Genomic DNA, 27,842 nt, shown 5'->3' with positions numbered 1-27,842 from the left:
TAGAGGGAGCTGTAGAATTGGTCCAGACAGTAGAGAGATTAGCATTAGGATTAATGATGGCAGAAGTAGAAGAAATAGTGTTAGCCAGTTTAGAAAAAGAATATATAAACTGAAATAATATCTGCAGTAACTCATCACTGCTCCAGGATTTCTAAAAGCATCAGTGGCTGCATTAGGAGCCCTGTGTGTATTGCAGCTGCCTCTACTGGCAAGTGAGGTGATTACATCCACAGGTTCCTGTGCCGTTGCTGCTGCCTCTGACCCAGCTGCTTGAGAATGTGCCGACTGTTGCTCAGAAACTCTCTGATCTTCCAGGGGTGGAGCCATCCTGGGAGCTGAGCCTTGCTGAATCACGGATCAACGTCTTCCTCCTCTGCTCCATGATGGTGAGTAGACCTGCCTCCTCCTCTTTGCTCATTGGCTGGACAACCCCACATCAGTGACACTAGCCTCATTTTCCGGCAGGGCTGGCCGCACTGCTCCTGAAGTGGATTCCTGGTACTCTGGTGGTTACTGATGCTGGGGCCATTGGGAATAGGAAGTCTTGTCTTCTCTGTGACTTCTCTTCTGGAGCCGGTCTGGTGAATCATCTTGCTCGCTTGAGGATTCTTCTTGAACTTGATCCTACCAATCCTCTTATTTCTCGACCAGATCCAAACAGCGACAGAGCCACTCTTCTCTGCCACTGCTTCCTGCTCACTCCAGGATATGGTGCATCAGAGTCTTCATATCTGGCTTTTCACCAACGAGCCCCTGATAGTATAATAGCTCAAGGAGCTCATTGGGTGACACCGACCAACTGGCAAAACACAGTAGCTTTGCAGACTGTTGTTTATATAATGAGCCCCAAAGATTCTAGAATCTTCTAAAAGGTCATGTGAGGAGTTGCTTTCCTGCCCAAACCGCATACAAATTTTCTTAAAGGGCCATTAATCTATTAAATCGCCACTTAAGGTAAATGGGTAAAATGACTTAAAACCAATCTTAACTTAAGAGGGAATGACGACCGCATGCCCATGAAAGTGGTCCCTGATTATTTGCCCACTTTCTACATTTCTATGAAAGAGAAAAGCATGCTTATTCTTCAATACTTCTTTTCTGGTTTACAATAGTCTATATCAGGTATTTTTTTTCAAAACAGTCCATGTGCAGATAGATAGAAATCAGCAAATTTTGACATAATATTTGCATGATGATTTGTCAAGGCTGATATTGATTGATTCACACCATCTAAACACCACGAAAGTCCAGTTCCACTGTCACATCAGGATATTCTTGCTAAAGCCTTTTAAGTAAACAAATCTACGTAATTACTGTTGACATTACAGTTATTAATACATTGCCTAAAAATGCATTAAAGTAAATATATGCAACAACCTTTCACCCTAAATCCATCATGTAACTCTTTTAAGAAGATTGCCATTCAAGGCAAAGTTATATTGTTTTTGTAAGGGGCCCTCCCAAACCCCGGATACTCACCTTTACCATTTCTGCCTGCATTGATGCTTTTAGGTACACTGGAACATGTGGCCTTCTATCATGTGACAGAAATTATATAGAAACATAGAAGAGTGACAGCAGGAAAAAGACTAAGTGGTCCATTTTTTAATGCATATATGTTTTTGTTATTTTTTTTTATTACTTTTTCTTTTTTTTGTCTTGTAGATCTGTTTGTCCTAAGCATGTCTGAATCCACTTACTGTTGACTGACCCACTACCCCTGCTGGAAGTCTATTCCACTCTTTAACTACCCTTTCAGTAAAATAATACTTTCTAAGATTAGTTTTTAACTTTCCTCCCTTCTAGTTTGAGGTCATATCCAGGTGTTCTTGATCTGGGCTTCATATTGAAAATACTGCCCATTCTTTATTCTTTGTTCATTTTTAGATACTTTTAAGTACCAAATCTTCCACTGTACTTACCGATCCCTGTGTGTGGACACAGGATCCTAGTAATCAAAACTCAAGATTTCCTGGATATTGAAATGACAATTCTCTATAGATCTGACAAATAGCCAACCGCATAGTTGACCTAATTAGTACACAATAACAGCATGTCTGTACATAAATGTGGATGCCTCCTAATGTTCCCAGGGTAGTTATAGATCAGTATACATCTCCTAAAGCACGGGTCTCCATACTTTCTAATCAAAGGGCCAGTTTACTGTCATTAAGAATTTAGGGGGGCTGGGCTGTGCCCAGTTGAAGTAAACAATGCCCCATCTCTGGTATTAGGGGAGTAATAATGCAGTGGGAGGAATAGTGCCCAATTGCTGGTGTCAGTGGAAGGAATTTTGTCCCATTGTTGGTGTCTGTGGGGGGAATAATGCCCTACTGTTGGTGGGAGACATTTACCCATTAAGTGTAGCACTGAGATCTACCTTTGATCCTCATACAGCCCTCCCAAAATTGGTACAGTTTTGCCCTGTGTAAGCTTCAGCTACAGTGACTCAGCGCTGACAGAGGTCTGCCCTTTTCCTTGTGAAGCAGAACAGAGAGATGGGAGAGTAAAGGGATAGTATGTGTTGCTGGGCAGGGCAACATTAAAATGGCATTTTTCCACAGGTTAGCTTTAGGGTGGTTGTAAAGGTAAAAGGTTTGTTACCTTAATGCATTCTCTGCAGTTAAGGTAAAGAACCTCCAGTGCTGTTCCCATCTACAGCAGCTCTTCTACCCGGAAACTCAGCAGCAGTGGGAACCACTGGCTTAGGGATCGAGCCTGCACAAGTGCCCCATAGCAAGTAGTTTACTTTGGGGGCACCCGGAGAAGAGGTTTGGAGCCGCTCTGTGCAAAACCATTGCACAGAGCAGGTAAGCACAGTGGCCAAGCACTTCTACCTAGCAGCACTAGGGTCATCGGTTCAGATCCCAGCCATGACACTACCTGACTGGAGTTTGCATGCTTTCCCTGTGCTTGCATAGGTTTCCTCAGGGTTCCTTGCACACTCCAAAGACATGTTGGTAGGTTATTTGGCTCCTGTCTGAATTGGCCCCAGTATGTGTATGTATGAATGTGAGTTAGGGATCTTAGACTGTGAGCTACTTGAGGGTAAGGGACTGATGTGAGTGTAAATTGACAGAACTATACAAGTACCTGTACTAAATAAATAATAAGTATAATATATTTGTCATTAAAAAAAAATGCAATTACTTTAAGGCATAATGCCTGTGTGCACTGTTCTATTTCCTGTCATGTTACAGTGCTGGTGTTTGGCAGTTGGCCCTGTGCCATCACATGAGTGAAGGGAGAGAGTTCTCAGCCCTGTGTACTGTAGGCTTCGATTAGTGGCTCTAGCCAGGTTGTTTTCCCCTCTGTGGCAGCTGAATAGAGTTGTGGGGAGAAAAGTTAAAGTATGACTGTGTTGCTGGGGTGGGCAGCATAAATTTAAGCTGTTGCACAGGTGCATAGATACATAGTTAGTCTGACTGAAAAAAGACAAAAGTCCATCCAGTTCAACCATAAAACAAAAGTTAGAACCCGCAGTTTATCCAGAGAAAGGCAAAAAAAAAAAACACCAAGCAAAGCATGCTCCAATTTGCTCCTGCAGGGGAAAAAATTCCTTTCTAATCCCCCAAGAGGCAATAAGATATTCCCTGGATCAACATTACTTATAAATGTTAGTAACCAGTTATATTCTGTGTATCCAAGAAAGAATCCAGGCCTTTTTAAAAGAAATTCACTAAGCTGGCCAGAACCAACTCTTGAGGAAGTCTATTCAACATTTTCACAGCTCTTACTGTGAAGAAACCTTTCCATGTTTGGAGATTAAATGTATTTTCCTCCAGACGTAAAGAGTGCCCTCTTGTCATCTGTGATGACCTAAGGGTGAATAACTCTACATGGAGTTCACTATATGTATTTCACTAGATGTATTTATACATGTTAATCATATCCCCCCTTAATGACCTCTTCTCAAGAGAGAATAAATTCAGTTTCTCTAATCTTTCCTCATAGCTGTGCTCCTCCGTGCCTCTTTTAAGTTTGGTTGCCCTTCTCTGTACTTTCTCCAGTTCCCCAATGTTCTTTTTGCAAATCGGTGCCCAAAATTGAACTGCATATTCCATATGAGGTCTTACTAATGATTTGTACCGGGGTAATATGATATATCTCTCTCTGGAGTCTATACCTCTTTTAATACAAGAGAGGATTTTGCTCACTTTAGAAACCGCAGCTTGGCATTGCATGCCATTATTAAGCTTGTGATCTACCAGAACTCCCAGATCCTTCTCCACCATTGATTCCCCCAGTTGTACCCCCCTAGTATGTATGATGCATGCATATTCTTAGCCCCCAAGTGCATAACCTTACATTTATAAACATTAAACCTCATTTGACACATAGTTGCCCAATTAAACAGTGCATTCAGATCGGCTTGTAAGTTGGAGACATCCTGTAAAGACATTATTCCACTGCACAGCTTGGTGTCATCTGCAAAAACTGAAATTTTATTTTTAATCCCAGACCCTAGATCGTTTATAAATATATTAAAAAGTAAGGGTCCCAACACTGAACCTTGGGGTACACCACTGACAACCCTAGACCATTCAGAGTATGAATCATTAACCACTACTCTCTGAAAATGATCTTTTAGCCAGTTTTCTATCTATTTACATACAGATTTTTACAAGCCTGTAGACTTTACCTTACACATTAGCCGTGTGTGGGGAACTGTGTCAAACGCTTTTGCAAAATCCAAGTATACCACGCCCACCGCCACCCCTCTGTCCAATGTTTTTCTCACCTCCTCATAAAAAGAAATCAGATTTGTTTGACAACTTCTGTCTTTCATGAATCCATGATGTCTGTTGCTTAAAATATTTTTTCCAGCAAGAACTCATCTATGTGGTCTTTCATTAAACTCTCCAGTATCTTCCCAACTACAGAAGTTAAACTAACAGGTCTATAATTACTTGGTAAAGATTTTGACCCCTTTTTAAATATTGGCACCACATTGGCCTTATGTCAATCCTGTGGTACTATGCCAGTCATTAAAGAGTCACTAAAAATTAAAAACAATGGCTTTTAAATGACAGAGCTCAATTCTTTATGGACCCGTGGGTGTATGCCATCCAGTCCAGGTGCTTTATTCACCTTTATTCTATCTAAATATTTTTGGTTCATATCAATTGTGAGCCAAAGTGGATCATCTAGAGCTGTGTCAATACTGTGCACATTGAGGACAAGAGCTCCCCCACGCTCCTTTATATACACAGAGCTAAAGAAGGTATTTTATTCATTTGCCTTCTCTTTGTCCCCAGTCACCCACTCTAGGTTATTTTGTAAAGGGCCTACATGCTCGGACTGGACCTTTTTACTATTAATATATTTGAAGAATTTTTGGGGTTGGTCCTGCTATCTTTTGCAATCTGTCGTTTGTTTAAAATATTTGTGGCCTTTATTTCCTTTTTGCATATTCTGTTATATTCTTTGTAGTGTTTAAACGATGATAGCGTTTCTTCATTTTTATATTTAATAAGAGCTCTTTTCTTATTATCTATAGCTTTTTTTTTTAACTTTGGCCATAAGCCACATAGGTTTGTTTTTTATTCTTTTAAACTTGTTGCCCATGGGAATATATTTTGCAGTGTTTTCACATACAGTCCTTTTGAAGAACTCCCATTTCTGTGTTGTGTTCATTGATACCAATATTCCCTCCCAGTCTAAGTCTTGGAGAGCAGCTCTCAGCCTTGGGAAATGAGCTCTCTTAAAATTGAGTGGTTTTATTTTTCCTGTATGTGCTTGCTGTTTACAGCTAACAATAAATGAAATCATGTTATGGTCACTACCCAGTTCTTTTATATAGACATTCGTAATAAGCTCTGCATGGTTTGAGATGACCAGGTCCAGCAGAGCATCATTCCTAGTTGGGGCCTCTATGAACTGTACCACAAAATTGTCCTGTAGTATGTTTAAAAATGTTTGCCCTTTAACTGTTCCTGCAGTACCATTACATTAGTCAATTTCCAGGTAGTTAAAATCCCCCATTATTATCACTGTCCCAGCCCTTGCAGCCCTTTTGATCTGTCCAAGGAGGTGAGTCTCCACCTCCTCATTAATACTGGGAGGCCTATAACAAACTCCAATAGTTACCTTTGTTGTACGCACCCCCATGTGCAGTTCCACCCATAATGCTTCAGCCTCATCACACTCTCCATCAACTAGGTCCTCTTTCACACTAGCGCTGAGATCACTTCTCACAAAGAGACAGACACCACCACCTTTATTATTTACCCGGTCTCTCCAAAAGAGAACATAGCCAGAAATATTATTGGCCCAGTCATGTGAAGAATGAAGCCAAGATTCAGTAATAACAATTAAATCATAGTTCTGTTCATGCACCAAAGCTTCCAACTCACCTATTTCGCTTGGCAGATTTCTGGCATTAATAAATAAATAATGCAGCGCTATAAATAATAAAAGTGACAATATGCAATGGTGAAGCGCAAAATGGTTTAGCGGATGAGGGACCACAGAATATAAGGTGTTTTGTCAGATGTTGACAAGATAAATAGTGGCTGGAATATTTAATAGTGACAATAGTGAATAGTCCCAAAACAATTATTATGGTGATACACTTGTAAATATTGATGAGCAAAGCCCAAAGTATTATGTGAAATGTCCGTGCAGGTGACTCCGTGATAAGGGATTGCTGTATGAATGCACTCACCAGAAGCGCAATAGAATTGCGCATAGGATCATATACAAGAATTCCGCGGTGAATTTGTGGGCACAGGAAAGGAACTCCAGTGGCTTAATGACAGCACACAGGTACCGCGATAGGTTGCTACCAGACCCTATCCTCACAGCTCCAGCCAGAGAAAAAGAAGGTTTCAGTGTTGGCCATAGACAAGAGGAGAGAACAAGGGCGCATCGGGCTTAGTTGTAGCCATTCAATCTCGGCCCATTTATTAGGGGGGCGCTGGGAGGACCACGAGATAAGAGCATGAAGGTGAGTTGCTAAGTAGTACAACACAATGTCTGGGGCCCCCAGACCTCCCCTATATTGAGGAGAGAGAAGGACAGTACGGGCAATCCGGTGATATTTATTATGCCAGATGAAGTGGAGGAAGGACTTCTGAAGGGAGTGTAATTTGGACATGGGGATAGGAGCAGGAAGCGTCTCAAATAGATACAAGAGTTTAGGCAATATGGTCATTTTTAGAACATTGATCCGTCCAAGGAAAGACATGGGAAGATTGTCCCAGGATTTTAAGGATTGAGAAATTGCATGAAATAGAGAGGGGAAGTTAGCAGCATAAAGGGAGTGATATGATAAGTAAGATTGGTACTTAAATATTTCAAGGAATGGGGGCACCACCATTATGGATAATTCAATTAATTGAAGGGAAGATAAAATTGTAGATGGTATATGGAGTGGTAATGCTTCAGTTTTAGACATGTTAACTATATATCCCGACAGGGCACTGAAGAGCTGTAAAGTACAACGCAAAACAGGTAAAGTAGTGTGGGGCTCCGTCAGCTTCAGCAAGATATAATCAGCGAACAGGGACAGTTTAAAGTCACTGTTATGGGTGCGTATACCTTGGATATCCATGTTGGATCTAATGGCTTTGACCAGAGGTTCTAAACAGAGGATAAACAACTAAGGGAAAAGCGGACATCCCTGGTGTGTACCATTTGACATTCGGAAGGAAGGTGATAAAAAATTACGCCAATTTGGCCTGGGAGGTGGGGGAGGAGTAAAGAGTTCTCAAAGCTGCTATAAATGGACCGCTAAACCAAAAATCTCTCCAGGACCAGAAACATATAAGGCCAGCTAAGTCGGTCAAATGCTTTTTGGGCATCCAAGCTCAACAAGAGAGTAGGAGTTGAGGACTTCTTAACAAGATTGATCAAGTCAATAGTCCTCCAAGAGTTATCCGCGGCATGTCTAGCCGGTACAAAACCCACCTGGGCTTTGTGTATAAGTTTGTAAATACACTGGGCCAGTCTGTTTGCTAGTATTTTCGTAAATATCTTATAATCAGAGTTTAATAAGGCTATGGGGTGATAATTATTTGGAAGGGAGTGGTCCTTATCCAGATTGGGGATCACCAAAATGTGGATGCAACCCCTTCAGGAGATCCCAAAACATAGACAAAAGGTGGGGGGCCAGGATGTCAATAAAGGTCTCGTAATATGAGTAAGAGAGACCGTCTGGTCCCAGAGATTTGTGTGCAGGGACATATTTGACAACATCCAATAATTCTTCAGTAGAGATGTCCGCAATAAGAGCTGTTACATCGGCAGGTGACAAACTTGGTAGTCTTAAGGAGTCAAAAAAGGCATCAAAGGCAACCATCTGAAGGGGAGGGTGGGTATCAGGGGATAGACAATTATAGAGTTTCTCATAATATTCCCCAAATACAGTAGTCATTATATGTGGGTCAAATGTGGGTTTGCCATCTGAATGGAGTAGGTGACTTGGCAGCGAGGGGGTTGTTTGAGATTTTAGTATATTTACAAGCATGCGATGCAGTTTGTTAGAGAATTCATAGAACATCTGACTAGCCCAAGCAAGGGACTGGGCAGTTTTGTGCAGGATCAAGGGTTCTGATTTGGTTGCTTATACGGGATACTTTCTGAAGCCGAGGTATAGACGGGTTGTTTATTAGTCATCTTTTGGCTAAGGACAGTTGACATAAAAGAGATTGTCTGGAACAAACAGAGTCTTTCTTTAAACGAGTGCTCATGGAAATACAAAGGCCTCTGAAGACAGCTTTGTGAACCTTCCAGATGGTTGAAGATGAAACTACGAGCCTACATTGTTTTGAAAATAAGTGCCTTGGCCCCAAAGGTGGTCCAAACGCAGGAAACTCTCATTGAGGTGCCAGTGACAGACCCTAGGGGAGAAATTAGGGAGAAGTAGATTAAGCGACAGTGAGGCATGATCTGACCAAGTCATCAGGTTGATCTCAGAGGAGATCAAAAAGGGGAGCAAGGGGGGCGGTAACATAAAAATGATCCAAACGTGAGAATACACAATGCGGGGTAGAGTAGAATGTGAATTGCCTATGGAGAGGATGCTAGACCCATAGAGGTAATGCTCCCGAATCAGTTTATGGAAGGCTGTCGAGGAGGAGCATAGCCTTTTTGACAGAGTAGAGGCAAAGAGTTCCTTCCTATCCTTATGTGGAGACATGATCAACTTAAAATCCCCCCCAACAATCATGTGCGGAGTAGATAGGGAACAAAGCAAAAAGAACCATCCTGTTTGAAATGAGTTTTCTCAATAAATATGATGTCTGTTCCCTCAGAGCCATCCACCATTTGAATTGAGTTAAGACCTTTGACATTAAATAACAACAGCTTTAAAGCCATCATGAAACAGCAATAGATGTATCAGCTGTGTAACCTGAACATACAGGAAAATTATCATTGATGAGGCAAAACAGAAAACAACAGAGATAGAAAACCAGGTGATTATCAAGGCAAAGACGCCTATTACATACAAATGTATCACTCAAAACAGAGGCTGTAGGGATTACGGCTAGAAATAAAAATATCATCCAAGATATACACCCGGGATATTGGGAATATCCCGAGTCATCAGGGTCAAAGGCCTGACGCTCCAGGGGGCAGCACGGCAGCTAACCCAATTTGGCAGATGCCTACCTCAGTAATACACATAGCGGTTGTAGTCAAGACATAGCAATGTGGAAAAAATGCTAAGGCACACATGGGAATAAAAGAGCCCAATTAACATGGCGGGAAACCTGACATGTGGAAGAGACAGGTGGCAGGGCCCACCGATCCAGGAAATCGTGGGCATTGAGGAGTATGAGGGAATCGCTTCCTTCCAGGCATAGCAGGTGTCCAGATCTTGTGTGGAGTGGCAGAGGGCCTGGATGGGGTAGGAGGTAGCGGAGAGGCCTCATCAGGCAGGGGAGGAAGTCCCAGTTGTTTAAAGAAGGAGACTGCTTCATGTAGGTCACGGAGAATGACTTGGGCATTATCTTTGGAGACAACTAGCTTGAAGGGAAATCCCCACTGGTAAGACACGTCTTTTTACCAAGGTGATGGGGGATAAATCACTGAAAATTTGGAGCCTGTCTCCTTTAAAATCCAAAGAGGGCTTGTTGTGGGTAGAAGTGAGCAAGGCTTCTTTGCTGTCGTGAAGTCCAAATGATAACATCTCTAGGCTTGGTACCCTTGGAAGGGTTCGGGCCTAATGACCTATGGGCCCGATCCATTCGCCAATCAACATCTGGGACCTTGGGAGCTAGAATAGTGAATATAGACAGCAAGTGACGTTGAAGGTGGGAGTCAGAGACCGTTTCAGATATGCCACAAATACGAATATTCTGGTGACGCTCCCGGTTTTCCAGATCTTCCTGTTGGATTTGTAACTGAGACACGGAGTGTTTCAAACTGGCATTATCATCCTCAAGAACATGGACATACAGTATTGTACCAGTTTGTCAAATTTAGACTCAAGGTGGTCTGTGCGGTCTCCTATCTGAGTAATATCCCCCCTAAGCTCCTGAGCCAGTTTGCCGACTTCAGCAGAAATAGTGCTGACAATGTTATGTAGAAATACTTGCAATTTGTCATCCAAGGTATCCACCATCAGAGAAGGGACCACCGGCGAGGGATATGAAGCTGTAGGGGGATCTGTGTCCCTCCCCTCCATCTCAGCAGATATCTGGAGCACTCACTGGGGCTGCTGTTGCTACTCAAGGCCGGGGATGCAAGCCTAGTGAAGAAGAGGTCAGGAATTAAGGCCGGGGGTCCAGAGGAGGCGACGTGGGTGGCTTCCAGCGCCCGATTTTTCCCATGGGAATGCTTGGGTATGTCTCAACCTGGGACAGGGCTCTCCCAGAGCTGTAGATGCTGAAGAAGCAGAGCAGGAGGGCCATGAAGGCTGAGGGTCATGAAGGCTGAGGGTCAGTGGAGCTCAGTCTTCACGCGTCCGCCATCTTCGACTGCCATGCATGCGCTCCCCTCCATGCTTTATTTTGCTGGGAAGTCATTTTGAAAAACACCCCCTGATATTTCTGGCAGTAGCCACCTTGGGTAAGGGCAGATGATTCAAGTATCATTTACTTCCTGGAATCCATCGGCCTTTAGCTTAGGCATTGGCTGAGCTGAGAACCCTCCCCTCCTGAAGACTCCTGGGATGTATGATATCATTTGCCTAGGCATGTAAACCAGGAAGTAACTGAAGAAATGTTAAAAAAAAAGTTTAAAACAAGTAAATACAGTATGATATAGTTTCCTATCTATTTACTAATGCTAGCAGCATAAGAATTAAAAATTGTCCATGTTGGTTGAGAGAGTGAAGTTCCACTTTAATCTTTTGTGCAGTGCACTCAGAGTAAATATATCTTAAATTGTAAAGAGCTGAGCAAACTGTTGGCGCTATATAAATCCTGTATTATAATAATAATAATAATAGAAGTTAGTTATTAGACAGGTTATGTATGTACAGTTGCAAGAAAAAGTATGTGAACCCCTTGAGATTACATGGAGTTTTGCATGAATTGGGCATAAAATGTGCTCTGAACGTCATCTAAGTCACAACAATAGAAGAACACAGTCTGCTGAACATAATACTACACAAACATTAGATGTTGCCATGGTTTAATTGCACATAACATGTAAACATTCACAGTGCAGGGAGGTAAAAGTATGTGAACCTTTGGACTTAATAACTGGTTGACCCTCCTTTGGCAGCAATAACCTCAACCAAACGTCTCCTGTAGTTGCAGATCAGACCTGCACAATGATCTGGAGTAATTTTGAACCACTCCTCTTCACAAAACTGTTTCAGTGTAGCAATATTCTTGGGATGTCTGGTGTGAATCGCTCTCTTAAGGTCATGCCACAGCATTTCATTCGGGTTGAGGTCAGGACTCTGACTGGGTCACTCCAGAAGGCGTATTCTGTGCTGTTGCAGCCATTGTTTTGTTGAATTACTTGTATGCTTTGGGTCATTGTCCTGTTGCATCACCCATCCTCTGCGGAGCTTCAGTTGGCGGACAGATGGTCGTACGTTTTCCTGCAAAATGTCTTGATAAACTCTGGAATTCATTTTCCCATCAATGACAACAATCCGTCCAGGCCCTGAGGCAGCAAAGCAGCCCCAAACCATGATGCTCCCTCCGCCATGTTTTACAGTGGGGATGAGGCTTTGATGTTGGTGTGCTGTGCCTTTTTTTCTCCACACATACTGTTGTGTGTTCTTCCCAAACAACTCAATCTTGGTTTCATCTGTTCACAGTATATTTTGCCAGTAGTGCTGTGGAACATCCAGGTGCTCTTTTGCAAACTTCAAACATGCTGTAATATTCTTTTTGGACAGCAATGGCTTCCTCCGTGGTGTCCTCCCATGTACTCCATTCTTGTTTAATGTTTTCCTTATTGTAGATGTGTCAACAAAAATGTTAGCATGTGCCAGAGATTTCTGTAGGTCTTTAGCTGACACTCTGGGATTCTTCTTTACCTCATGCAGCATTCTGCACTGTGCTCTTGCAGTCATTTTTACAGGACAACCACACCTAGGGAGAGTAGCAACAGTGCTAAACTTTCTCCATTTGTAGACAGTCTGTCTTACCGTGGACACATGAACATCAAGGCTTTTGGAGATACTTTTGTAACCCTTTCCAGCTTCATGCAAGTCAACAATTCTTGATTGTAGGTCTTCTGAGAGCTCTTTTCTGCGAGGCATGGTTCACATCAGACAGTGCTTCTTGAAACCCAAAACAGGTGTGTGTTTTTTAAGGGCAGGACAGCTGTCAGCAACACATCCAATATCATCACACTGATTGGAGTCAAGGTTGGCTCACTCCTGGCTCCAATTAGCTCTGGGAGAAGTCATTAAGCTAGGGCCTCACATACTTTTTCCTCCCTGCACTGTGAATGTTTACATGTTATGTGCAATTAAACCATGGCAACATCTAATGTTTGTGTAGTATAATGTTCAGCAGACTGTGTTCTTCTATTGTTGTGTCTTAGATGACGTTCAGAGCACATTTTATGCCCAATTCATGCAAAACTCCACGTAATCCCAAGGGGTTCACATACTTTTTCTTGCAACTGTATGTGTTTTTGTCAAGGGCTAGTGTATTATTGCTTAGATCATTTTCTGAGACAAATAAATGTTAGGTTTTGACAACTTGTATTCTGTTGTACAAAATACTTTTTGTAGCATTGCAGCACATTTGTCAGGATGATTGAAGTTTTGTTGATTAGGGTGGTTAGAGCAACAGACACTACTAAAATTATGGTATGGAGATAAAAGCAGAGACTAAAACTGAACCCCAGATGCACCATAAAGCACAACTAAAGGTCAATTTTGCAAAACAAGAGGTCAATTTGATATCATTTTTTATGTATGTGCTTGTGCCTCTAGATTTCTGGTACAACACTTACCTTTGACAGTCCTCTTAACAGCTTTTTCCTTACCTTTCCCTAAAGACTGAGCTATTACTACAGGCTACTTGAGGCAAATAGGCTTCTTCGTCTATGCTAGCACTGCAGAAAAGATACTATTATGTTGGCAGTATTTGCCTTTGATATGCTATTGTCAGTGATGCCCCTTCAACAACGCTGTTTCTGATGTGCTATGAGCAATGGCTGGAAAATTCAGCTGTGGGAACTGAAATGATGATTGGCTGCAATACAGAAGGGCAATATTTCAATAACAACATTTTAGACAAGTTAGGAATTTTATAAACCGAACATTCATGACTGACAATTGATTTATGATAGGGATCACAACATAAATCAAATGGATTTTGGTTGCCTGGAGTTTAGCTTTAACTAGTTCCATTTGGACATAAACACAGGTTCTAGCAGCAGACACAGCTCTTTACAGTGTAATTGTAACCTAATGAAAACCACTTGACACAAAGCTACCTGCTTCCTAAAGTGACAGCTAAGTGAAGCACGCACACTGTATTAATTGATGCCACAATTGCTCATTCCTGCAAGTGATCACTTCCTGGTAAAAAAAAAAAAATGGTATCGGACTGAAATCCTAGACCAGTGATGGCGAACCTTTTAGAGACCGAGTGCCCAAACTGCAACCAAAACCCTCTTATTTATCGCAAAGTGCCAACACTGCAATTAGACCTGAATACTGAGGTTTTAGTTTAGAAAAAACAACCCATTCATTAACAATTTTTGTCTTAAAAGAATAACACAATAACAGAGCTTCCACTGGCCATCAACGCAAGGGGGCAAAGTTCTACTGACCACCAGCACAAGGGGACAAAGTTCCACTGACCTCCAGCAGAAGGGGGCAAAGTTCCACTGACCACCAGCACAAGGGGGCAAAGTTCCACTGACCACCAGCACAAGGGGGCAAAGTTCCACTGGCCACCAGCACAAGGGGGCAACGTTCTAATGACCACCAGCACAAGGGGACAAAGTTCCACTGACCTCCAGCACAAGGGGGCAAAGTTCCACTGACCACCATCACAAGGGGGCAACGTTCCACTGGCCACCAGCACAAGGGGGAAAAGTTCCACTGACCACCAGCATAAGGGGGAAAAGTTCCACTGACCACCAGCATAAGGGGGAAAAGTTCCACTGACCACCAGCATAAGGGGGAAAAGTTCCACTGACCACCAGCATAAGGGGGAAAAGTTCCACTGACCACCAGCATAAGGGGGAAAAGTTCCACTGACCACCAGCATAAGGGGGCAAAGTTCTACTGACCACCAGCACAAGCGGGCAAATTTCTACTGACCACCAGCACAAGGGGGCAAAGTTCCACTGACCACCATCACAAGCTAAAATCTTGTGTTAATAAAAACAAATGTATTAAAACTCACAGCCAGTCCAATATATATATATATATATTGGCACTGACTGGCCATGTGAAAGCTCAGACAAGTTGCGGCTAATAAGTCACAGCTCGTGATGCTCCTTGTTGAGCATGCGCATGGCCCCTATGTGCGCTGTTATCCGATGCTGAGTTGCTGGGGCGACTTGGCTCACATGCCGACAAAGAGGGCTCTGAGTGCCCGCTGCGGCACGCATGCCATAGATTCGCCACCACTGTCCTAGACCAAAGCAAGCTCAGAAGTTAAAGGGTTAGTTCACAGAAATACTGCAGAGGTGACTTAACACTGGACACCCTCTCCATCCCCCTGATCCATGCATGTGATTGTGCTGACCAATCAATCTGGTCCATATTTGGCAGCACAGGTCATAAAAGAAAGAGAGCAGCAGTGATTTTCAAATCCATGGACTGTGGATTGACTGCGGGAGCCTTGACAGGAAAGCACAGCTGACAGTTGGGACCCTTACAGTTTTGCTTTAATGGTGAACTAATTCTAGGTGAAATTTTATTGTGCATTGAAAACAAAATGTTGTCTTGTTTGGGATATTTAATGCTTCATTAAAAAAACAAAAAACCATAACAAATGTTCATCATTTTTACAAAGTCATGTGGTGCCCCCTTACCCCCTGAACTCAGTTAATGCCTCCTAGGTGGACTAGCATTTCACCTCCAGGTGGCATCCTGAAAGGCAAGAGAACTTTCCATGCTCACTTCAAATATTTACAGTATATATTCCCTCAGAATGCACTGTTGGCAATAAACGTTCTAGTGGAAGGCCAGGGAGACAAAAATATTCATTCGGGTTATTGGATCCTCTTACACTATTGCCTGGGACACTCCTAAACAACAGAAAGAAACAAACAAGAACACTGTGGTTAGAGAAAACATAAGGAATGCTCAGGCTGACTACAGCCCAGCAGCACTAAATTTAAGCCTTGTACACACAGACCAAAAACCGGCCAAAATTGACCAGTTTGGCAAGACCTTCAGCCCCTGTGTACAGCTGTCTGTTCTACAAAAGCAATTCTCACGACCGGCTTCTGTTGAACAAGCATGCTGGAAAATTAGTATCTGATCAGCACTGGCAGCCAATGACTGTCTGCGGTGATCAGTGTGTTCTGGCGTGGGGGGCAATCTCCTGTCAGAACACAAAGGCAAAGCAGGGGAGATCGCTGCACTAACATTGCTTGTGTTAATACGACGATCTCTTGGGGAAAAAATGTGTACCCAGATTTAGACTAGGGACACTACTGTTTTTGGCCGGTTCCTTACATTCATACTAAATTGTTCTTAACCAAAGATCAGATCCTAATTTTTAGGTTGACTAGGTGTTTATCAAGCATAAAATAAATCGCATGAATAAATAATGTGCAAAAATCAAACAATTATTAAGTCTATACATGCAAGTAGTGCATCTGCATCAGGAACGGTAACATTAAAGCTTACCAATCCTAAATATATGGCTGCATTACTTTTCTTTCTTAGGCTTTTTCCGTCTGTTTTTACCTGATCTGAACAGTAACACACCACCTGTATTAGAGTGTCTACACTCTGAATGGAGGAACAACAGAAAAACACCCTTGGACAACAGCACTGTCAGTCTGGGAGGAGGGGAGTGTTAGATGCACTGGTGGATTTAGATATACTAACAAATTGAAGCCAAACTCCAGCTAACACTTTAGTTAACATTTGCTAGGTCTGCAGGATAGCTTGTTCTGTTGAAAAACAAGTTACTGGACAGATCATTAGGTGAAAATAAAGGAAAGAAATCCTAATCAAGAAAACTAATACAGCCATCACATCTGAGAATTGGTATGCTGCAATAAATGTTTGCTTTTGAGTTTAATACCATTTTAACCTTTAGTGCTTTAAAGTCATATGTGGAACCATGTTTATTACCAGGGTTGTCAGGGAGTATAAGCCTTTTACTTTTTGCTAAATGTTCAGCAAATCAGAGTTAACGTGTTCTAATCTAATGCTGTTGACATTATAAATTAAAAGTGAGATTAGAAAAAAAAAAAGTTTAAATCTTTACCACTCACAAAACCTGAAAAAAATGAATTGTACAATATAGAAAAACTAAATGGTAAACATACCTAGATGGCAAAATCACACTTCTGTACTCAGCTGTGTGGCTATTAATGATTGTACTTTTTAACTAATTTTTCATTTTGTGGTAATATAAAAATTAGATTTCTAACTTTGTTTCAATGAACATCAGCTCAGCATAGACATAGAAGTGTTCTTATAAGTAGAGATGAGCGAAGTATTCAAAAATTCGATTCGACTGATTCGGCGAATTCGTGGAAAAAAATTTCGATTCGAGTCGAATATATTCGCTGCGAATTTAACTTATAAAAGGGTGTTTCTAGGCTTCAGAGAGCCTTTATATTAGTGCAGAACACTGTACCTTTAATTTAAATGCCCTTGGAGTCTGCTGGGGAAGAGAAATAATACTGACAGTCAGTATGACATGCAGATGAGTGCCGTCGATCTTAGAATCACCGCACACTTCACTCATTTGGGCAGTCACGGGGCCAAAACCAGAGTGTGGAGCCACAGTGTGGCGGTGGAGGCAGCAGCAATGGGAGGCCATAAAGCACCCTATGACAAAAATGGAAACCACCAGCAGTGTGAGGAGACCTGAAAGTGGCACATGGCAGAGTGTGGCGATGGAGACAGCAGCAATGGGAGGCCGTACAGGGACCCATGACACACTCTGGACCTGGCAGCAGCATGAGGAGGCGGTAGAGGGGCCCATGACAGATTACGGGCCTGGCAGAAGCATGAGGAGTCGGTACGGGGGCCCATGGCAGATTACGGGCCTGGCAGCAGCTATGGGAGGCCCGTAATCTGCCAGCACCCTATGACAAAAAATGGAACACACCAGCAGTGTGAGGAGACCTGAAAGTGGCACATGGCAGAGTGTGGCGATGGAGACAGCAGCAATGGGAGGCCGTACAGGGACCCATGACAGACTCTGGACTTGGCAGCAGCATGAGGAGGCGGTATAGGGGCCCATGGCAGATTAGGGGCCTGGCAGCAGCTATGGGAGGCCTGTAATCTGCCAGCACCCTATGACAAAAAATGGAACACACCAGCAGTGTGAGGAGACCTGAAAGTGGCACATGGCAGAGTGTGGCGATGGAGACAGCAGCAATGGGAGGCCGTACAGGGACCCATGAGAGACTCTGGACTTGGCAGCAGCATGAGGAGGCGGTATAGGGGCCCATGGCAGATTAGGGGCCTGGCAGCAGCTATGGGAGGCCTGTAATCTGCCAGCACCCTATGACAAAAAATGGAACACACCAGCAGTGTGAGGAGACCTGAAAGTGGCACATGTTTGGGGCATGATTCATGGCGGATTTAGTCAGTTGTGTCAGGAACTGGTGGTTTGAAATCCAGACTAATCCACGCCTGATTCATTTTCACAAACGTGAGTCTCTCCACACTTTGGGTGGACAGTCGTGTCCTCCGCGGAGTTACAATACCTCCTGCCGCACTAAACACGCGCTCCGATGCCACGCTACTGGCCGGGCATGACAGCCTTTCAAGGGCAAATTCAGCTAGTTGGGGCCAAAGGTCAAGTTTTGTTGCCCAGTAGTCAAGGGGATTGTCTACCTCGGTTGGCAGGGTGCTGTCCAAGTAGGCCTAAGCCTGTTGTTTGAGGTCCTGCTCCAGGTCCACCTGATGCTGCTGCTGCTGCTGCGGCTGGTTAGTAGTTTCCTCACTGCGCTGGTGAAGAAAGCTACTCATCATAGACTGCAGACTGAGGCAGCTGCTGCTGGTGGAGCTGCCACTGCTCCTACCACCCCACCCCTCCCCTGCTGCCATGGCAGCGGAACGCGAGCGCACAGGGCCCACAGTGTCTGAGGATGGACGTTGGCGCAGAAAGGCAGAGACCAGCTGACTACATAGGTGGTTTTTATAGTACGTTATTTTGGCCTCCCTCTCAGCAGGTGTGAAAAAGGCCACCATTTTTGAACGGTAGCGATGGTCCAACAAGGTGGACAGCCAAAAGTCATCCCTCTGTCTGATGGTTATTATTCGGCTGTCGGTACGCAAGCAAGCGAGCATGCTATGGGCCATTTGTGCCAAGGAATGCGAGGGACTCCCTGCCTCCATCTCCACAGCATACTGCCACGGTGCGTCTGGGTCCTCTGTCTCCTCTTCCTCCTCCTCTACCAGATGCTCCTGCTCCTCCACTCCTGTCCGCTGAGTGGAAAAACCACCCATTTCACTCAATAATTCCTGAGCACCAATGTCCTCCTCTACCTCCTCCTCTTCTTCCTGTCCTGCCCCCACAGGGGTCATGTGGCTTTGAGATCTGTGCGCCACGTCTACCGCACCCTGACCAGCCATTGTTAACAGCATTTGTTCCAGGACGTGCAACAGAGGAATGACGTCGTTCATCCCATAGTCCTGCCGACTCACGAATAGCGTGGCCTCCTCAAAGGGCCTGAGCAAGCGCAGGTGTCACGCATGAGCTGCCAATGGCTGACATCTAAGTTACACAGGGAGTACCTTTATCCGCTTTTAACATCAGGAAGTCTGTGATGGCCTTTTGCTGTTCGTAAAGGCGGTCTAACATATGTAGGGTTGAATTCCACCTTGTTGCAACGTCACAGCATGAGGAGTCGGTACGGGGGCCCATGGCAGATTACGGGCCTGGCAGCAGCAATGGGAGGCCCATAATCTGCCAGCACCCTATGACAAAAAATGTAACACACCAGCAGTGTGAGGAGATCTGAAAGTGGCACATGGCAGAGTGTGGCGATGGAGACAGCAGCAATGGGAGGCCGTACAGGGACCCATGACACACTATGGACCTGGCAGCAGCATGAAGAGGCGGTACAGGGGCCCATGGCAGATTACGGGCCTGGCAGCAGCAATGGGAGGCCCGTAATCTGCCAGCACCCTATGACAAAAAATGGAACACACCAGCAGTGTGTGAGGAGACCTGAAAGTGGCACATGGCAGAGTGTGGCGATGGAGACAGCAGCAATGGGAGGCCGTACAGGGACCCATGACAGACTCTGGACTTGGCAGCAGCATGAGGAGGCGGTATAGGGGCCCATGGCAGATTAGGGGCCTGGCAGCAGCTATGGGAGGCCCGTAATCTGCCAGCACCCTATGTCAAAAAATTGAACACACCAGCAGTGTGAGGAGACCTGAAAGTGGCACATGGCATGAGACACTGTGGACCTGGCAGCAGCATGAGGAGGCGGTACAGGGGCCCATGGCAGATTAGGGGCCTGGCAGCAGCTATGGGAGGCCCGTAATCTGCCAGCACCCTATGTCAAAAAATTGAACACACCAGCAGTGTGAGGAGACCTGAAAGTGGCACATGGAAGAGTGTGGCGATGGAGACAGCAGCAATGGGAGGCCGTACAGGGACCCATGACAGACTCTGGACTTGGCAGCAGCATGAGGAGGCAGTATAGGGGCCCATGGCAGATTAGGGGCCTGGCAGCAGCTATGGGAGGCCCGTAATCTGCCAGCACCCTATGTCAAAAAATTGAACACACCAGCAGTGTGAGGAGACCTGAAAGTGGCACATGGCATGAGACACTGTGGACCTGGCAGCAGCATGAGGAGGCGGTACAGGGGCCCATGGCAGATTAGGGGCCTGGCAGCAGCTATGGGAGGCCCGTAATCTGCCAGCACCCTATGTCAAAAAATTGAACACACCAGCAGTGTGAGGAGACCTGAAAGTGGCACATGGAAGAGTGTGGCGATGGAGACAGCAGCAATGGGAGGCCGTACAGGGACCCATGACAGACTCTGGACTTTGCAGCAGCATGAGGAGGCGGTATAGGGGCCCATGACAGATTAGGGGCCTGGCAGCAGCTATGGGAGGCCTGTAATCTGCCAGCACCCTATGTCAAAAAATTGAACACACCAGCAGTGTGAGGAGACCTGAAAGTGGCACATGGCAGAGTGTGGCGATGTTGACAGCAGCAATGGGAGGCCGTACAGGGACCCATGAGAGACTCTGGACTTCGCAGCAGCATGAGGAGGCGGTATAGGGGCCCATGGCAGATTAGGGGCCTGGCAGCAGCTATGGGAGGCCCGTAATCTGCCAGCACCCTATGACAAAAAATGGAACACACCAGCAGTGTGAGGAGACCTGAAAGTGGCACATGTTTGGGGCAGGATTCATGGCGGATTTAGTCAGTTGTGTCAGGAACTGGTGGTTTGAAATCCAGACTAATCCACGCCTGATTCATTTTCACAAACGTGAGTCTCTCCACACTTTGGGTGGACAGTCGTGTCCTCCGCGGAGTTACAATACCTCCTGCCGCACTAAACACGCGCTCCGATGCCACGCTACTGGCCGGGCATGACAGCCTTTCAAGGGCAAATTCAGCTAGTTGGGGCCAAAGGTAAAGTTTCGTTGCCCAGTGGTCAAGGGGATTGTCTACCTCGGTTGGCAGGGTGCTGTCCAAGTAGGCCCAATCCTGTTGTTTGAGGTCCTGCTCCAGGTCCACCTGATGCTGCTGTTGCTGCGGCTGGTTAGTAGTTTCCTCACTGCGCTGGTGAAGAAAGCTACTCATCATCGACTGCAGACTGAGGCAGCCGCTGCTGGTGGAGCTACCACTGCTCCTACCACCCCACCCCTCCCCTGCTGCCATGGCAGCGGAACGCGAGCGCACAGGGCCCACAGTGTCTGAGGATGGACGTTGGCGCACAAAGGCAGAGACCAACTGACTACATAAGTGGTTTTTATAGTACGGTATTTTGGCCTCCCTCTCAGCAGGTGTGAAAAAGGCCACCATTTTTGAACGGTAGCGAGGGTCCAACAAGGTGGACAGCCAAAAGTCATCCCTCTGTCTGATGGTTATTATTAGGCTGTCGCTACGCAAGCAACCGAGCATGCTATGGGCCATTTGTGCCAAGGAATGCGAGGGACTCCCTGCCTCCATCTCCACAGCATACTGCCACGGTGCGTCTGGGTCCTCTGTCTCCTCCTCCTCCTCCTCTACCAGATGCTCCTGCTCCTCCACTCCTGTCCGCTGAGTGGAAAAACCACCCATTTCACTCAATAATTCCTGAGCACAAATGTCCTCCTCTACCTCCTCCTCTTCTTCCTGTCCTGCCCCCACAGGGGTCATGTGGCGTTGAGATCTGTGCGCCACGTCTACCGCACCCTGAACAGCCATTGTTAACAGCATTTGTTCCAGGACGTGCAACAAAGGAATGACGTCGTTCATCCCATAGTCCTGCCGACTCACGAATAGCGTGGCCTCCTCAAAGGGCCTGAGCAAGCGGCAGGTGTCACGCATGAGCTGCCAATGGCTGACATCGAAGTTACACAGGGGAGTACCTTTATCCGCTTGTAACATCAGGAAATCGGTGATGGCCTTTCGCTGTTCGTAAAGGCGGTCTAACATGTGTAGGGTTGAATTCCACCTTGTTGCAACGTCGCAGATCAGGCGATGCTGTGGAATTCCGTTCTGCCGCTGCAGCTCAAGGAGGGTGTGCTTTGCGGTGTAGGAATGGCTGAAATGCATGCAAAGTTTACGTGACATTTTAAGGATGTCTTGCAGTGGGATGGTGGATTTTAGGAACCGCTTGACAACCAGATTGAACACGTGAGCCATGCATGGCGCATGGCACAACCTTCCTTGACGCAAAGCAGACACCATGTTCTTTCCGTTGTCGGTCAACATTGTTCCGATTTTCAGTTTGAGCGGAGACAGCCATCTGTCGATTTCTCTGTTCATTACACTGAGAAGTTCCTCTCCTGTGTGACTACGTTCGCCAAGGCATACCAGGTGCAGCACAGCGTGACACCGTTGCGCCCTGCACATGTGATATGCCGGTCGGGTAATGGGACTTGGCACGGGGGTGGCGGCTGAGGACACGAAGGAAGAAGAGGTGGTAGAGGAGGACATCTTTTGTGGACCAAGGACGTGCAAACGTGGAGGCAAAAGCGGCGTGACCTGTCCAAGTTGCTGGTGCGGCTGTGCCGGCACCACGTTCACCCAGTGGGCCGTAAATGACATGTACTGTCCCTGACCGTAGTTACAGCTCCACACGTCGGCGCTGCCGTGCACTTTGGCAGAGACCGACATGCTCAAAGACTGGCCCACCATCTCTTCTACATGTGAATGCAGGGCTGGCACTGCCTTTTTGGCGAAGAAATGACGGCTTGGCACTCTCCACCGCGGCGCGGCACAAGCCATCATTTCTCGGAAAGGTGCTGAGTCCACCACTTGGAAAGGGAGGGACTGCAGCACCAGCAACTTGGACAGGAGGACGTTCAGCTTTTGCACCGTCGGGTGCGTGCTCGCAAACTGTTGTCTCTTGGAAACGGATTCCAAGAAAGACTGCTGACGGAATCCGTGAAGAGGAGTAGCAGGAGAAGGAGCATCTGAACGAGCGGAAGATGGCAACGAGCGACAACTCCCCTCAGCAGAGGTGTTGGAGCCTTGACTGGCTGATAGAGGGCGATTGACGTCGGGTGACGGAGCAAGTAACGGAGCGGGTGATGGAGCGGGGGCTGGGGCAGGCAGAACCGCCGTATCTTTATCGCGGTTTTCCCAGGCCACCAAATGGCGACGCTGCATATGCTGCCGCAACGCTGTAGTCCCAACATGGGCCCCCTGGCCACGCTTGACTTTCTGGCCACATAGTCGACATACGGCTACGTTTACTTCCTCGGGCGGCTTGACAAAAAATTGCCACACCGCCGAGTAGGAAACTTTGCCCCCGATACTCCTCACTGGCTGACTGCTGCTTCCTCCGTGCACACCGGCACCACTACTGGCCGTGGTGGTAGGCTGCAGTGGAGCTGGTGCTCTACTCCGTGGCCGTTTGCCTCCACTGACCCTGCTGCGACCCTGCTGCCTCCTGGGCAACCCACCGACTGTTTTGCTCGCTGCCAAGCTGCCACCCTCTTCTCCTGATGATGCGGAAGCAATAGCCTGATGACGACGAGGCTGCCAAGTGCGATCAGCCTCATCATCATCAATTAGGGTCTCCGCCTCACTACTAGCCCCCTCGGCTGCGTGTGGGTCAGGAGACAGACCTGTCTCTAGACCGGCTACCGAGCCACTCTCCTCGCCACTACTTCTTCGCCTGGCTGCTGAAGAGGCGGATGTCTCCCCCCGTTCCTGACCGCCCTCTGTTAGCTCTTCCTCACTGTACAGTGGGGCTGAGCCCACAGCATGCTATACTTCGCTTGGTGAGGGAACACCAAAGGACAGGGGCAGGTAGAGGACACGTGATTTCAGTGGGCTTGCTCCCGGGCCATGCCAACTAACGGTTGTGTCTGACGTACTCACCGACCGTTGGCTGTAGGTGTCAGAGGTGACCTGGGAAGAGGAAGACGACCGAGCCAACCAATCGATGACGGCAGGGTTGTCGGTGGAGACACGACCGCTGGATGACACCGGGAGCACTGGCTTCTGGCTGCGAATAGTGCTGCCTCGACCCCTTCCTCTGCTGCCACGTCTGCTCGCTCCTAAAACATTGCCTCCTCTGCCACTCCTCTGCATGTTGTCTGACATACTCTTTAATTAAACGATTCTGTGTCCCTGAGTAACAATTCTGTGTCTGTCCCTGAGTAACAATTCTGTGTCCCTGAGTAACGTTTCTGTGGCCCTAAGTAACAGTTCTGTGGCCCTCAGTAACAATTCTGTGGCCCTAAGTAACAGTTCTGTGGCCCTCAGTAACAGTTCTGTGGCCCTCAGTAACAATTCTGTGTCTGTCCCTGAGTAACAATTCTGTGTCCCTGAGTAACATTTCTCTGGCCCTAAGTAACAATTCTGTGGCCCTCAGTAACAATTCTGTGTCTGTCCCTGAGTAACAATTCTGTGTCTGTCCCTGAGTAACAATTCTGTGGCCCTCAGTAACAATTCTGTGGCCCTCAGTAACAATTCTGTGTCTGTCCCTGAGTAACAATTCTGTGGCCCTAAGTAACGTTTCTGTGGCCCTAAGTAACGTTTCTGTGGCCCTAAGTAACGTTTCTGTGGCCCTAAGTAACGTTTCTGTGGCCCTAAGTAACGTTTCTGTGGCCCTCAGTAACAGTTCTGTGGCCCTCAGTAACAGTTCTGTGGCCCTCAGTAACAGTTCTGTGGCCCTCAGTAACAGTTCTGTGGCCCTCAGTAACAGTTCTGTGGCCCTCAGTAACAGTTCTGTGGCCCTCAGTAACAGTTCTGTGGCCCTCAGTAACAGTTCTGTGGCCCTCAGTAACAGTTCTGTGGCCCTCAGTAACAGTTCTGTGGCCCTCAGTAACAGTTCTGTGGCCCTCAGTAACAGTTCTGTGGCCCTCAGTAACAGTTCTGTGGCCCTCAGTAACAGTTCTGTGGCCCTCAGTAACAGTTCTGTGGCCCTCAGTAACAGTTCTGTGGCCCTCAGTAACAGTTCTGTGGCCCTCAGTAACAGTTCTGTGGCCCTCAGTAACAGTTCTGTGGCCCTCAGTAACAGTTCTGTGGCCCTCAGTAACAGTTCTGTGGCCCTCAGTAACAGTTCTGTGGCCCTCAGTAACAGTTCTGTGGCCCTCAGTAACAATTCTGTGTCTGTCCCTAAGTAACAATTCTGTGGCCCTAAGTAACGTTTCTGTGGCCCTAAGTAACGTTTCTGTGGCCCTAAGTAACGTTTCTGTGGCCCTAAGTAACGTTTCTGTGGCCCTAAGTAACGTTTCTGTGGCCCTAAGTAACGTTTCTGTGGCCCTCAGTAACAATTCTGTATCCCTCAGTAACAATTCTGTGTCTGTCCCTGAGTAACAATTCTGTGGCCCTAAGTAACGATTCTGTGGCCCTAAGTAACGATTCTGTGGCCCTAAGTAACGATTCTGTGGCCCTAAGTAACGATTCTGTGGCCCTAAGTAACGATTCTGTGGCCCTAAGTAACGTTTCTGTGGCCCTAAGTAACGTTTCTGTGGCCCTAAGTAACGTTTCTGTGGCCCTCAGTAACAAATCTGTGTCCCTCAGTAACAATTCTGTGTCTGTTCCTAAGTAACAATTCTGTGGCCCTAAGTAACGTTTCTGTGGCCCTAAGTAACGGTTCTGTGTCCCTCAGTAACAATTCTGTATCCCTCAGTAACAATTTTGTGTCTGTCCCTGAGTAACAATTCTGTGGCCCTCAGTAACGTTTCTGTGGCCCTAAGTAACAATTCTGTGGCCCTAAGTAACAATTCTGTGGCCCTAAGTAACAATTCTGTGGCCCTAAGTAACAATTCTGTGGCCCTAAGTAACGTTTCTGTGGCCCTAAGTGACGGTTCTGTGGCCCTCAGTAACAATTCTGTGTCCCTCAATAACAATTCTGTGTCTGTCTCTAAGTAACAATTTTGTGGCCCTAAGTAACGTTTCTGTGGCCCTAAGTAACGTTTCTGTGGCCCTAAGTAACGTTTCTGTGGCCCTAAGTAACGATTCTGTGGCCCTAAGTAACGATTCTGTGGCCCTAAGTAACGATTCTGTGGCCCTAAGTAACAATTCTGTGGCCCTAAGTAACAATTCTGTGGCCCTAAGTAACAATTCTGTGGCCCTCAGTAACAATTCTGTATCCCTCAGTAACAATTCTGTGTCTGTCCCTCAGTAACAATTCTGTGTCCCTAAGTAACGTTTCTGTGTCCCTAAGTAACGTTTCTGTGGCCCTAAGTAACGTTTCTGTGGCCCTAAGTAACGATTCTGTGGCCCTAAGTAACGATTCTGTGGCCCTAAGTAACGATTCTGTGGCCCTAAGTAACGATTCTGTGGCCCACAGTAACAATTCTGTGTCCCTCAGTAACAATTCTGTGTCTGTCCCTAAGTAACAATTCTGTGGCCCTAAGTAACGATTCTGTGGCCCTCAGTAACAAATCTGTGTCCCTCAGTAACAATTCTGTGTCTGTCCCTAAGTAACAATTCTTTGGCCCTAAGTAACGTTTCTGTGGCCCTAAGTAACGGTTCTGTGGCCCTCAGTAACAATTCTGTGTCCCTCAATAACAATTCTGTGTCCCTCAATAACAATTCTGTGTCCCTCAATAACAATTCTGTGTCCCTCAATAACAATTCTGTGTCTGTCCCTAAGTAACAATTCTGTGGCCCTAAGTAACGTTTCTGTGGCCCTAAGTAACGATTCTGTGGCCCTAAGTAACGATTCTGTGGCCCTCAGTAACAAATCTGTGTCCCTCAGTAACAATTCTGTGTCTGTCCCTCAGTAACAATTCTGTGGCCCTAAGTAACGATTCTGTGGCCCTCAGTAACAAATCTGTGTCCCTCAGTAACAATTCTGTGTGTGGCCCTAAGTAACGTTTCTGTGGCCCTAAGTAACGATTCTGTGGCCCTAAGTAACGATTCTGTGGCCCTAAGTAACGATTCTGTGGCCCTCAGTAACAATTCTGTATCCCTCAGTAACAATTCTGTATCCCTCAGTAACAATTCTGTCTGTCCCTGAGTAACAATTCTGTGTCCCTAAGTAACGTTTCTGTGGCCCTAAGTAACGTTTCTGTGGCCCTATGTAACGTTTCTATGGCCCTAAGTAACGATTCTGTGGCCCTAACTAACGTTTCTGTGTCCCTAAGTAACGTTTCTGTGTCCCTAAGTAACGTTTCTCTGTCCCTAACTCTCTTCCTGAATACAGCCAGGTCTGCCTCTGTTGAATGACTGGAGGCAAATGGAGAATTCTAAAATGGCCGCCATTTATAGCTCGACCATTACACTGTGCTGGCTGGCTGGCTGCTGATTGGCTAATGCGATCACATGTCATGAAAGAATGCATTATGGGTCAGCGCGCCTTGTCTGCGCGCCTTCCCAGACATCCCCGCTCCGTCGCCGCACATGTCGCCGCCATTTTAGGAAAAATTTCAATTCGCGCATCCGAAGTCTGCTTATTTTCGGATTCGACGCGAATCGAAATTTTCCTAATATTCTAAACGGATTCCACTTCGCCTACTTCGATTCGCTCATCTCTACTTATAAGCATTAACAAGATTTTCAAAATACTATTCATAGCTTTTTAGAAGTTAACTTCTCTCTCCAGTGCTTGTGGATACAATTAGGAAAGTCACCATTCATGAATTTTTTTTAAAGGTATAGTTTTCAAGCCTGTCCTCCTGGCTTAC

The sequence above is a fragment of the Staurois parvus genome, unplaced genomic scaffold, assembly GCF_062004578.1.
Source record: "Staurois parvus isolate SC_StPar_1 unplaced genomic scaffold, SC_StPar_1.0 ptg001432l, whole genome shotgun sequence".
NCBI lineage: Eukaryota > Metazoa > Chordata > Amphibia > Anura > Ranidae > Staurois > Staurois parvus.
This window is presented reverse-complemented; position numbering follows the sequence as displayed.